Here is an 11,718-nt window from a genome sequence, read left to right as displayed (position 1 = left end):
CCGCTCCTCTCTCTCCCCCCAGTGCCTCCTGCATGCCAGGGAACAGCTGATCAGGGCAGGCAGGAGAGGCTGGGAGGGAAGGAGAGGAGCTGATCAGCGGGGCCACCAGCAGACAGGAGGCATTGGTATGGGGAGAGGGAGGAGCTGGCTGCTAAGGGGTGCTCCAGCTCCGGAGCACCCACTGAGTCAGCATCTAAGGCAACAAGGTCTGTATCAGACAGAAAAGGTCATACTCTTCTTGTCTGCTGCAGGGAAAAGAAAGAGCTTTTAGCCAGGACTGGATATCCAGCAGTAGTTCAGAATCTACAAGCACCTCTCAATTTTGCACTTGTGTTACAAATGGTGGATACAGTCCTTCAGGGAAGGCTGCCAATATCATCTTTACCAGCTTTTCAGCTTGCATTAGCTCCTCACCTAGAGAGAGAGATAGCTAGCTGTAATTCAGTCATCCAAGCCACTGGGTTATTTGTTCCACTGCATTACCATGCCAGATGTATAGAAAAGTAGAGTCAGATGTTATCCCCATAATGAACACATTACAGTCCTTCTCTCCTCTTATTCTCTCAGAGGCCTCAAACTCACATTGAACAGGAGAGGTGATAGATAGCTCCCTGTGGTGCCCAGCATGAGAATGACTAAGGGGCAGAGTTACAGTTGCTCAGTTATCCCCTCAGGATCAGGACATGAGCCGCTCAAGACTGACTCCAGCCCCCAGTGCTATGGTCCACGGATATATCAACAAAACATTGTGACCATTGGTATCAAAGGCAGGGGACCAATTTAAATGAACTTGCATGGACGCTATAAAATCATAGAATCATAGAAGATTAGGGTTCGAAGACACCTCAGGAGGTCATCTAGTCCAATCCCTGCTCAAAGCAGGACCAACACCAACTAAATCATCCCAGCCAGGGCTTTGTCAAGCCGGGCCTTAAAAACCTCTAAGGATGGAGATTCCACCACCTCCCTAGGTAACCCATTCCAGTGCTATCATTATCCATTGCTAGGTAAAGATCAAGGACTGAGGCCCTCATTGTAGGTTTTGTCCAATAGGCAGGGTTTTAAGCTAACTCACCGAGATCAAGGAAACTAAGGACTCAGGACACTGCCAGAGCTGCACTTCATAACCTTCCCAGTGACCTTTCCCAGCAGTGGAGATCAGAAACAGGCAGATAAGACAGAAAGATTGTCAGTAGAGACAGTTGAAGTGTTTTTTGTTTGTTTGTTTTAATAGCTTTTCAACTGACATAAAAATGTTCATGGAAAGTTTTCATTCCAGACAAAATTTTCCAGTTTGTTGAGGAAAAGCTGAAAAATTACAATTTACATGCCCTCCCACTTCTCTTCTCATCTCCCACTTTGGTTTCTTGAGCACACGTTTCACAATAGCGTCTTTAACAAAAATTGACACCTGCCTCCCGGTAGGTAAAATTGATAATTACCACCAACAGTGGATGGCTCAAAGCATCCTGGCACCTCCAGGACTCCAGTGGCAGCCCTGGACAAGAGTCAGTCCAAGAGGACTCAGCATTCGTACTCTGGACATCCTGTTTTGTTTTTAAGGTCAAAGACAACTCAGGCAGGATGACAGTGACTTCAATTTAATTTGGATACTTTGTCAAACAGTTGCCATATTCCTCTCCAGCGATGGCTAGATTTCAGCAACGTTTGATACGACCCCTGTATGATCTCTTTCAGCCTCACAGGGTTTGGGGAGCCTAATATAAACACATTAGGATTAGAAATGGGCAACATTTTTGGACAAATATTTTATTTGCCAAAAAATGCAGTTTTGGGTCTGAATTTTGTCTGTTTCTAATATAGACTATTCCCCTCTGATGAAGCAGCATAGTTCTGTTAACCAATCATATGCTGCAGAAAGATCTCAAGATGCACTTGTTTAAATACTACCACAAAGCTTAAGAGCGGGATTTCCCTGCCTCTGACAGAGTTCATGCTTTCTTTGGAAAACACACCATGACGACAGATCCCCTAGATATACCATAAATTAGGTAAATCATAGGACTGGAAGGGGCCTCAAAAGGTCATCTTGTCCCCCGCACTCATGGCAGGACTAATTATCTAGACCATTTTTGACAAGTGTTTGTCCAACCTGCTCTTAAAAATCTCCAATGATGGAGATTCCACAACCTCCCTAGGCAATTTACTCCAGGGCTTAAACACCCTGACAGTTAGGAAGTTTTTCCTAAATGTCCAACCTAAACCTCCCTTACTGCGATTTAAGCCCATTGCTTCTTGGCCTATCCTCAGAGGTTAAGAAGAACAATTTTTCTCCCTCCTCCTTGTAACAACAGGTTGGTTTGACATGATTTGTTTTTGACATATCCATGCTGACTGTTACTTATCACCTTATTATCTTTTAGATGTTTGCAAATTGATTGCTTAATTATTTGCTCCATTATCTTTCCGGGTACAGAAGTTAAGCTGATTGGTCTGTAATTTCCTGGGTTATCCTTATTTCTCTTTTTATAGATGGGCACTATATTTGCCCTTTTCCAGTCTTCTGGAATCCCTCTCATCTTTCATGACTTCTCAAAGATAATCCCTAATGGCTCAGATATCTCCTCAGTCAGTTCCCTGAGTATTCTAGGCTGCATTTCATCAGGCCCTGGTGACTTTGAAGACATCTAACTTGTCCAAGTAATTTTTAACTTGTTCGTTCCCTATTTTAGCCTCTTCTGTCCGTAGCTCATTTTCACTGGCATTCACTACGTTAGACGTCCAATCACCACCAACCTTCTTGGTGAAAACTGAAACAAAGAAGTCATTATGCACCACTGCCATTTCCACATTTTCTGTTATTATTTTGCCCCCTTCATTGAGTTAATGGGCCTACCCTGTCCTTGGTCTTCTCTTGCTTCTAACGTATTTGTAGAATGTTTTCTTGTTACCCTTTATGTCTCTGGCTAGTTTGATCTCGTTTTGTGCCTTGGTCTTTCTAATTTTGTCCCTACATACTTGTATTATTTGTTTATATTCATCCTTTGTAATTTCACCTAGTTTCCACCTTTTATAGGACTCTCTTTTGATTTTTAGATCATTGAAGACCCCCTTGTTAAGCCAGAGTGGTCTCTTGCCATACTTCCTATTTTTCCTACGCAGTGGGATAGTTTCCTCTTGTGCACTTAATAATATCTCTTTGAAAAACTCCCAACTGTCTTCTATTGCTTTTCCCTTTAGACTTGCTTCTCAGGGGATCTTACCTACCAGCTCCCTGAAGTTGCTAAAGTCTGCCTTCTTGAAATCCATTGTCTTTATTTTGCTGTTCTCCCTCCCACCATTCCTTAGACTCATGGTGTCATAAACATAAGCTAAGGGTAGCATAAAATCCCTCCTGGGTAGCTGTACTGAATCTTTACCTGTAAGGGGTAAGAAGCTCAAATAGCCTAGTTGGCACCTGACCAAAAGGGCCAATGAGGAAAAAAGATACTTTCAAAGCTGGGGTAGGGGGATAGGGTTTGTTTGTGCTCTCTTTGTTTGTTCCCTCTCTGGATGGAGAGCGAGACCAAGCAGGTAAACCATCTCCTGAAAACATACCTGAAATGATACATCTAAAAGTACAGAAATTGTAAGTAAAGGCAAGGAAATGCGTTAGATTATCTTTTGTTTTAGTTTGTGACTTTTCCCTATGCTAAGAGGTAGTTTGTTCCTGTTTTTTAGAACTGTGAAGCTAAGTCCTGAGGTGTCCTCTGTGTTTTAAATCTTTTTTCACCCTGTAAAGTTACCTTCCATCCTGATTTTACAGAGGTGCTTCTTTTACTTTTTTCTTTATAATAAAGTTATTCTTTTAAGAACCTGATTGATTTTAGAGTCCTAAAGATAGAGGGTCTGGTCTGTGCCTATATTAAAGGCAATTGGTTGGCATATTATTCGCAAGCCTCCCCAGGAAAGGGGGTGAAGGGGTTTGGGGGGATATTTGGGGAAAATAGGGACTCCAAGTGGTCCTTTTCCTGAATTTTTGTCTAAATCACTTGGTGGTGGCAGCGATACCATCCAAGGACAAGGAAAGGATTTGTGCCTTGGGGAAGTTTTTAACCTAAGCTGGTAGAAATAAGCGTAGGGGGTCTTTCGTGTGGGTCCCCACATCTGTACCCCAGAGTTCAAAGTGGGGAGGGAACCCTGACACATGAACTCTATCCTTTCATGGTCACTTTCACCCAAGCTGCCTTCCACTTCCAAATTCTCAACCAGTTCCTCCCTATTTCTCAAAATCAAATCTAGAACAGCCTCTCCCCTGGTAGCTGTCTCCACCTTCTGAAATAAAAAATTGTCTTTAATACATTCCAAGAATTTACTGGACAATCTGTGCCCTGTTGTGTTATTTTCCGAACAGATGTCTGGGTAGTTGAAGTCCCCCATCACCACCAAGTCCTGTGCTTTGGATGATTTTGTTAGCTGTTTAAAAAAAGCCTCATCCACCTCTTCTTTCTGGTTAGGTTGTCTGTAGTAGACCCCTACCATGACATCACCCTTGTTTTTACCCGCTTTATCCTTACCCAGAGACTTTTAACAAGTCTGTCTCCTATTTCTGTCTCAATCTCAGTCCAAATGTATACATTTTTAATATATAAGGCAACACCTCCTCCCTTTTTTCCCTGCTGGTCTTTCCTGAGCAAGCTGTACCCTTCTATACCAATATTCTAGTCATGTGTATTATCCCACCAGGTCTCTGTGATGCCAGCTATGTCATAGTTGTGTTTATTTACTAGCATTTAGAGTTCTTCCTGCTTATTCCCCATACTTATTGCATTAATATACAGACATCTAAGACATGCTGGACGGTTCAGTGCGAGGGTTTCCCATGTGGCGGTGTTGATCTCGAGGGACTTCAGAGAGGTCTTCAGCGTGTTCTTGAACCGCTTCTTTTGTCCTCCATGGGAGCGCTTTCCCTGGGTGAGTTCTCCGTAGAAGAGCTGTTTAGGAATGCGCTCGTCTGACATTCTCACGACATGTCCGGCCCATCTGGTCTGGGCTCTCATCAGCAGTGTGTGAACTGAAGGCAGACTGGCTCTGGTAAGGACTTCAGTATCAGGCACTTTGTCCTGCCATCTGATTTTTAGAAGCTTTCGCAGACAGGAAATGTGGAAGTGATTGAGCCTTCATGAATGACTCCGATAAACAGTCCATGTCTCGCAGGCGTACAGCAGAGTCATAGGCGCCGACTTATATGGGGCTCTGGGGCTTTAGCCCCATGAATAAATCCCAAGCAGGGGCTCTGCCCCACCAATGTTTTTTCTCCCCTGCTTGGAGCGCCCCCCCGCCGCTGCCGCCGCCACCGCCAGGGCTGCCCAGAGCCCTTTAAATCCCAGCCGCGGCCGGGAATCAGAGGGCTCTGGGCTGCCTGCTGCAGCGGGAAGCCCAGACCCTCTGATTCCCAGCTGCGGCTGGGATTTAAAAGGCTCTGGGCTGCCCGCCGCAGCGGGAAGCCCAGAGCCCTCTGATTCCCGGCTGCGGCTGGGATTTAAAAGGCTCTGGGCTCCCGCTTGCAGGCAGCCCAGAGCCCTTAAATCCCTGCCGCGGCTGGGATTTAAATGGCTCTGCGCTCCCCGCGGTTGCAGGCAGCCCAGAGCCCTTTAAATCCCAGTCACGGCCGGGAATCAGAGGGCTCTGGGCTGCCTGCTGCAGCGGGAAGCCCAGAGCCCTCTGATTCCCGGCTGCGGCTGGGATTTAAAAGGCTCTGGGCTCCCCGCGGTTGCAGGCAACCCAGAGCCCTTTAAATCCCAGCAGCGGCTGAGATTTAAAAGGCTCTGGGCTGCCCACCGCAGCAGGCAGCCCAGAGCCCTCTGATTCCCGGCGGCGGCTGGGATTTAAAAGGCTCTGGGCTGCCCGCCGCAGCAGACAGCCCAGAGCCCTCTGATTCCCGGCCGCGGCTGGGATTTAAAACTCTGGGCTCCCGCGGTTGCAGGCAGCCCAGAGCCCTTAAATCCCAGCCGCGCCGGGAATCAGAGGGTTCTGGGCTGCCTGCTGCAGCGGAAGCCCAGAGCCCTCTGATTCCCGGCCGCGGCTCGATTTAAAGGCTCTGGGCTCCCGCGGTTGCAGGCAGCCCAGAGCCCTGGAACTCCCAGCCGCGGCCAGGAATCAGAGGGCTCTGGGCTGCCTGCTGCGGCGGGGAGCCCAGAGCCCTCTGATTCCCGGCCGCGGCTGGGATTTTAAAAGCTCTGTGCTCCCCGCGGGTGCAGGCAGCCCAGAGCCCTTTAAATCCCAGCCGCGGCTGAGATTTAAAGGGCTCTGGGCTCCCCGCCGCAGCGGGCAGCGCAGAGCCCTCTGATTCCCGGCCGCGGCTGGGATTTAAAAGGGTCTCAGCTCCCCCCGGTTGCAGGCAGCCCAGAGCCCTTTAAATCCCTGCCGCGGCTGAGATTTAAAGGGTTCTGGGCTCCCCGCCGCAGCGGGCAGCCCAGAGCCCTCTGATTCCCGGCCCCGGCTGGGATTTAAAGGGCTCTGGGATCCCCGCGGCTGCCAGCAGCCCAGAGCCCTTTGAATCCCAGCCTCTGTCCGCTGATTGCCCCCTCCCCAGACCCCTGCCCCAACTGCCCCCCAGAACCTCCACCCCCTATCTAAGCCCCACTGGTCCTTGTTCCCCAATTACCCCCTCCCGAGACCCCTGCCCCTAACTGCCCCTTGGGACCTCAGCCCCTATCTAAGCCTCCCTTCTCCTTGTCCCCAACTGCCCCCTCCTGAGACCCCACCCAACTTCCCCCCCCCAGGACCGCACCCCCTACCTGTCCCCTGATAAACCTCTTAGACTCCCATGCCTATCCAATTGCTGCCTGTCCCCTGACTGCCCCTTCGAACCTCTGCCCCATCCAACTCCCCCTGCTCCTGGGCCCTTGACTGCCCCCCGGAACTCCCTACCTCTTCTCCAACCCCAAACTGCTTACTGTGCCACTCAGACCAGCGTATCTGGCTCCATGCAGCTCCAGACAGTTGCTGCCATGCTCCCCATGGAGCCCACAGCCCTCTCCCACCCCAGCACCTGCCTTCCAGATTTGAACACCTCAAAATTCAGGAGTGCTCAAGCTCGGTTTGGGCAGCTTTTACTTCATTTCTCCCAAATCAGTTTCCCCTGCAAGGTGCCAACTGAAGGTGTTGGAGAACAGACAGATCAGGTGGCCTCCTAATGCCTGGAAAAGAGACAAAGGCCGGAGGAGGGAGTGTCAGTGCCTGTGCGGACTTCTGGGAAGTGCACGGTGTGGAAGGGGATGCTGTGATGCTTTGGAACATCTCCATACAAAGCCAGTCAGGACTCTGGGGGAGCCTCCCCTCTCGGAGCATACTGTCTCCAGGGCAAGAAGCTTACACCTTCCTGGGTCTGACCTCGGAGCATTCAGCATGCCCTTCCACGTCATGCACTTTCCAAAGTGAGTCTGCCCAGGCTGGTCCTGGGGCAACCAGAGGTCGCTGCACCCCAACTCTGCAGTCAGATGTGACTCTCAGCCAGACAGTAAAACAGAAGGTTTATTAGATGACGGGAACACAGTTTAAACAGAGCTTGTTGGTACAGAAAACAGAACCCCTCTGTCAGGTCCATCTTAGGGGGTGGGGAGCCCAGAACCAAGTTCTGGGTCTCTCCCAATTTCCCCAGCCAGCTCCAAACTGACACTCCCTCCTCTGGCCTCTGTGTCTCTTCTGGACAAGGAGGCCACCTGATCTCTTTGTCCCCAACACCTTCAGTTGGCATCTTGCAGGGGAAACTGAGGCACCCACACAGTATTCAGAGAAAATATTAAGAACATTCCCACTTCATCACAACAGATGCAACAAAATATAATACTGTATATTGAAGTAGGCAAGTGCTGCTTCTGACTTTCCACTTTTAATTGACCCTTGTAATCTTGTGGCACTGACGCGTTGTAGCTTTATTTTATATCGGCTTACAGGGCGGGAGCGGGGGGGCACCACCATTTTGGGCCCCACCAAAAATTATACAAACCTGCCGCCTATGAGCAGAGTTGGAAGCACCACAGCCCGGTAGACCTTCAGCTTCGTTGGTAGGCTGATCCCTCGACGTTCCCAGATGTTGGAGCGCAATCGGCCAAATGCAGAGCTGGCTTTAGCAATTCTGCAGTTTACTTCATCATCGATTGACACTGCTCGGGAAAGGGTACTGCCCAGGTACGTGAAGTGGTCCACTGCCTGAAGTCTCTGTCCATTTACAGTGATGGACGGTTCTGAGTACGGAGCGTGGGGAGCTGGCTGGTGCATGACCTCAGTCTTCTTGATGTTAATGGTGAGGCCGAAGTTGTTGCATGCAGATGAAAACTTGTCCATACTGGCTTGCATTTCTGGCTCTGTACTAGCATTCTGAGCACAATCATCGGCAAAGAGAAAGTCTCGAAGTACAGTTTCCTTCACCTTGGTGATGGCACGCAGTCACCTCAGATTGAATAGTTTCCCATCGATTCTGTACTTCAGACCTACTCCTTCAGTGCAGTGTTGAAAGGCATTAGTCAGAGTGACAGAGAATATCATGCTGAACAAAGTGGGTGCTAAAACACACCCTTGCTTGACACTGTTGGTGACTGGGAAGGCCTCAGATGTTTCACCGTCATCCAGGACACAAGCCATCATAACATGATGAAATTGACGTACCATTTGTATGAATCTGTCTGGACAGCCGAATTTCGACATGATCCTCCACAGGCCCTGGCAACTGACAGAGTCGAACGCTTTCGTGAGGTCCACAAAAGTTGTGTAGAGTTCATGGTTCTGCTCTTGACATTTCTCCTGTAGCTGACGCACAGCGAAGATCATGTCAATAGTCTCACGTCCCTTGCGGAAGCCGCACTGTGATTCTGGCAGTAAGCCCTGCTCCAGGTGAGTGATCAATCGGTTCAACAGAACCCGTGCAAGAACTTTCCCCGCTGTAGAGAGCAGCGAGATCCCACGGTGATTGTCGCATACCTGGCGATTGCCCTTCCTCTTATAGAGGTGCAAGATGGACGCGTCTCTAAATTCCTGTGGAATGGATCCCTGCTTCCAGAAGGACTGAAACAGCTCAGTGAGTTTCTGTAGCAGCACGGGTCCACTGACTTTGTACACCTCTGCTGGTGTGGCATCTGACCCTGGGGCTTTGCCACTTGACAGCTGGTTGATGGCTTTCTTCACTTCGTCCTCTTCTGGTGAAGCATCCATGGAGTCATTGACTACAACCTGGGGCATCTTGTCAATGGCCTCATCATTGATGACTGAGGGGAAGTTGAGAACTGCTTCAAAATGTTCAGCCCATCTCTGGAGAATCTGCGTCTTCTCTGTAAGGAGCACAGTGCCATCAGAGTTCAGGAGGGGAAATCTCCCAGAAGACTGGACCATAGAGTGTGTTGAGGGCTTCATAGAACTGCTTATAGTTGTTCCTGTCCACGTACGCCTGTATTTCATCTGCTTTGGCACTCAGCCACAAGTCCCGCATTTTGCGCAGTCGGTTCTGTACTGTTCTGCGAGCGTTGATAAAGGTGGTCTTCTTTGCCGCTGAGGATGGATTGTTCTGATATGCACGATGCAGGTGGTGCTTCTCAGCAAGTAAGGCCTGGATTTCCGCATCATTTTCGTCAAACCAGTCTTGCCGCCTGTGTGTGGAGGGCCCCAATACCTTTGATGCAGCTGTATGGACAGTGTTGCGGAATCGCTCCCAATCTTTCTCAGCGTCATCCTCAATACGAAGATCAGTAAGCTTATTCTCTAGGTCTTCCGCTAGATTTTCAGTGATGCGGCTGTTCTTCAGCTTCGACACGTTGATCCTTTTGAGAGCCTTACAGCCTTGTGGTCGTCTCTTCAGCATGATACGGAGCTTCATTTTAGATACTATGAGCCTGTGATCCGTCCAACAGTCAACGCCGCACATAGCTTTTGTAACCCTGACATCTTGTCTGTCCCTTCTCCTGATGATGACATAGTCGATCAGATGCCAGTGCTTGGAATGGGGATGCATCCACGAAGTCCTGTTACGGGTAGGGAGGCGGAAGACAGTATTGGTGATCAGAAGGTCATGTGCTGCACAAGTTTTCAGCAGTAACAGACCATTGCTGTTACACTTTCCCACTCCATTTTTCCCGATGACTCCTTCCCAGGCTGAGGCATCACATCCGACTCTTGCATTAAAATCGCCAAGCAGGATCAGCTTGTCTGTGCGGTGCACTGATGACAGCAGAGCATCTAGTTCTTCATAGAATTTATCCTTCACATCCTCTGGGTTGGTCATTGTGGGAGCGTATGCGCTGATCAGAGTAGCTTGTTTTCCTTTTTGAAGCGGAAGCTGCATTGTCATGAGACGATCATTCACACCCTGGGGGGGACTGGCAAGTTTCCGAACAAGATGATTCTTGATGGCGAAGTCAACTCCAGATTTGCGACGCTCATCACTGTTGTGGCCACTCCAGAAGAATGTATAGCCTCCACCTGACTTGGACAGCTGTCCTTCATTAGCAAGGCGAGTTTCGCTAAGGGCTGCAATGTCAATGTTGTAGCGTGCAAGCTCTCTGGCGACAAGTGCTGTTCTTCTCTCTGGTCTGACTGCCATGATGTTGTCCAGTAGTGTGCGCACATTCCATGTGCCAATGGTGATCGGTGTCACTCTAAGTTTTGTTTTTGTTCGACCGCTTTTATGACCCCATCTCTGCTTAGCAGTCCTTCTTCCTGGAACAGCATACCATGGTCAAGGAAGCTGAAGCCCTCCTGGTGACACCATCTTCACAGCCAGGCATTCCTCCGGGATGCATCTGTCTCTCCCTGGCCCCCTACCCTTTACCGGAGGGATCGAAGAGAACACCACCTGTGCTCTGAACTCCTTCACCCTTACTGCTGAGGGTCATACCTTGCAGTGTCATTAGTGCCCACATGGATGAGTAGCATGGGGTAGTAGTCAGAGGGGTGGATGATCTGTAATGTCTCAGATACAGGCCCCTGACAGGCAGCATGCCTCCCAGGATGCCATGTCAGGGTGACAGATGGGTGCCTCCATCCCCCTCAGAAGAGAGTCACCAACCACCACTACCCTACATTTCCTCCTAGGAGTGGTGGCTGTGATCCTCCCAGCCTTGGGGGTACATGGCTTATCCTCCTCTACTTTTGGGGGTGATTCCTTATCGCTCGTTGCCAGGGCAACATATCAGTTTTCCATCACCATTGTGGGTGGGTTGGGAGTAGGGGTGGAGCGCTGCCTGCTGCCAGAAGTACCCAGCTGCCAGTGTCCTCCTTGTGACAGAGCCATATTCTCCTCCCCTGGTGGTGTGACAGCAGTCCTCTGTAGCTGGATAGCTTCCTCAGCCTTGGATGTTTCCATGTGAATACTCTTGAGGAATTCCTCATGGGCACAGATGCTCCTCAGCCTAGCCACCTCCTCCTGTAGCTCTCCCACCTGCTTCCTGAGAGATTCTACCAGCAGGCACGTTTCACACTGGATGGTCCCCCCAGCCTGGCTTTCTGAGAGTGGGAAATGCAGGCCACAGTTTCTGCAAATCCACACCTGGATCTGGGTAAAGGCATCCATAGTTAGGTTCTCTGTCTGGATACAGGTGCAGGTGGAGAAGACAAGAACAGAGTTGGCACTGGCAGTGTGGCCCTTCCTAACCATAGCGATTATATTACAACTCCCTCTCAAACTCCCCTGTTTGTGGTCTCCTGTTCGCTAGCTCCTCTTGGTCACTAACCCTCTGGCTTTTAAGGCCTTCTCTCCTAGGGCAGCCCTACCTCCTTGTTAATCAC

At 49.7% G+C, this 11,718-nt stretch overlaps 1 pseudogene; it reads right to left on the bottom strand.

The window, feature by feature from the left end:
* Positions 1-4,865: 4,865 nt before the first annotated feature.
* LOC120401156 lies at positions 4,866-10,534 on the bottom strand (annotated as a pseudogene).
* Positions 10,535-11,718: the final 1,184 nt, after the last annotated feature.

Source organism: Mauremys reevesii, linkage group 3 (assembly GCF_016161935.1).
Source record: "Mauremys reevesii isolate NIE-2019 linkage group 3, ASM1616193v1, whole genome shotgun sequence".
Lineage (NCBI taxonomy): Eukaryota > Metazoa > Chordata > Testudines > Geoemydidae > Mauremys > Mauremys reevesii.
Note: the sequence above shows the minus strand (reverse complement) of the source record. Positions and strands in the feature narration are given on the sequence as shown.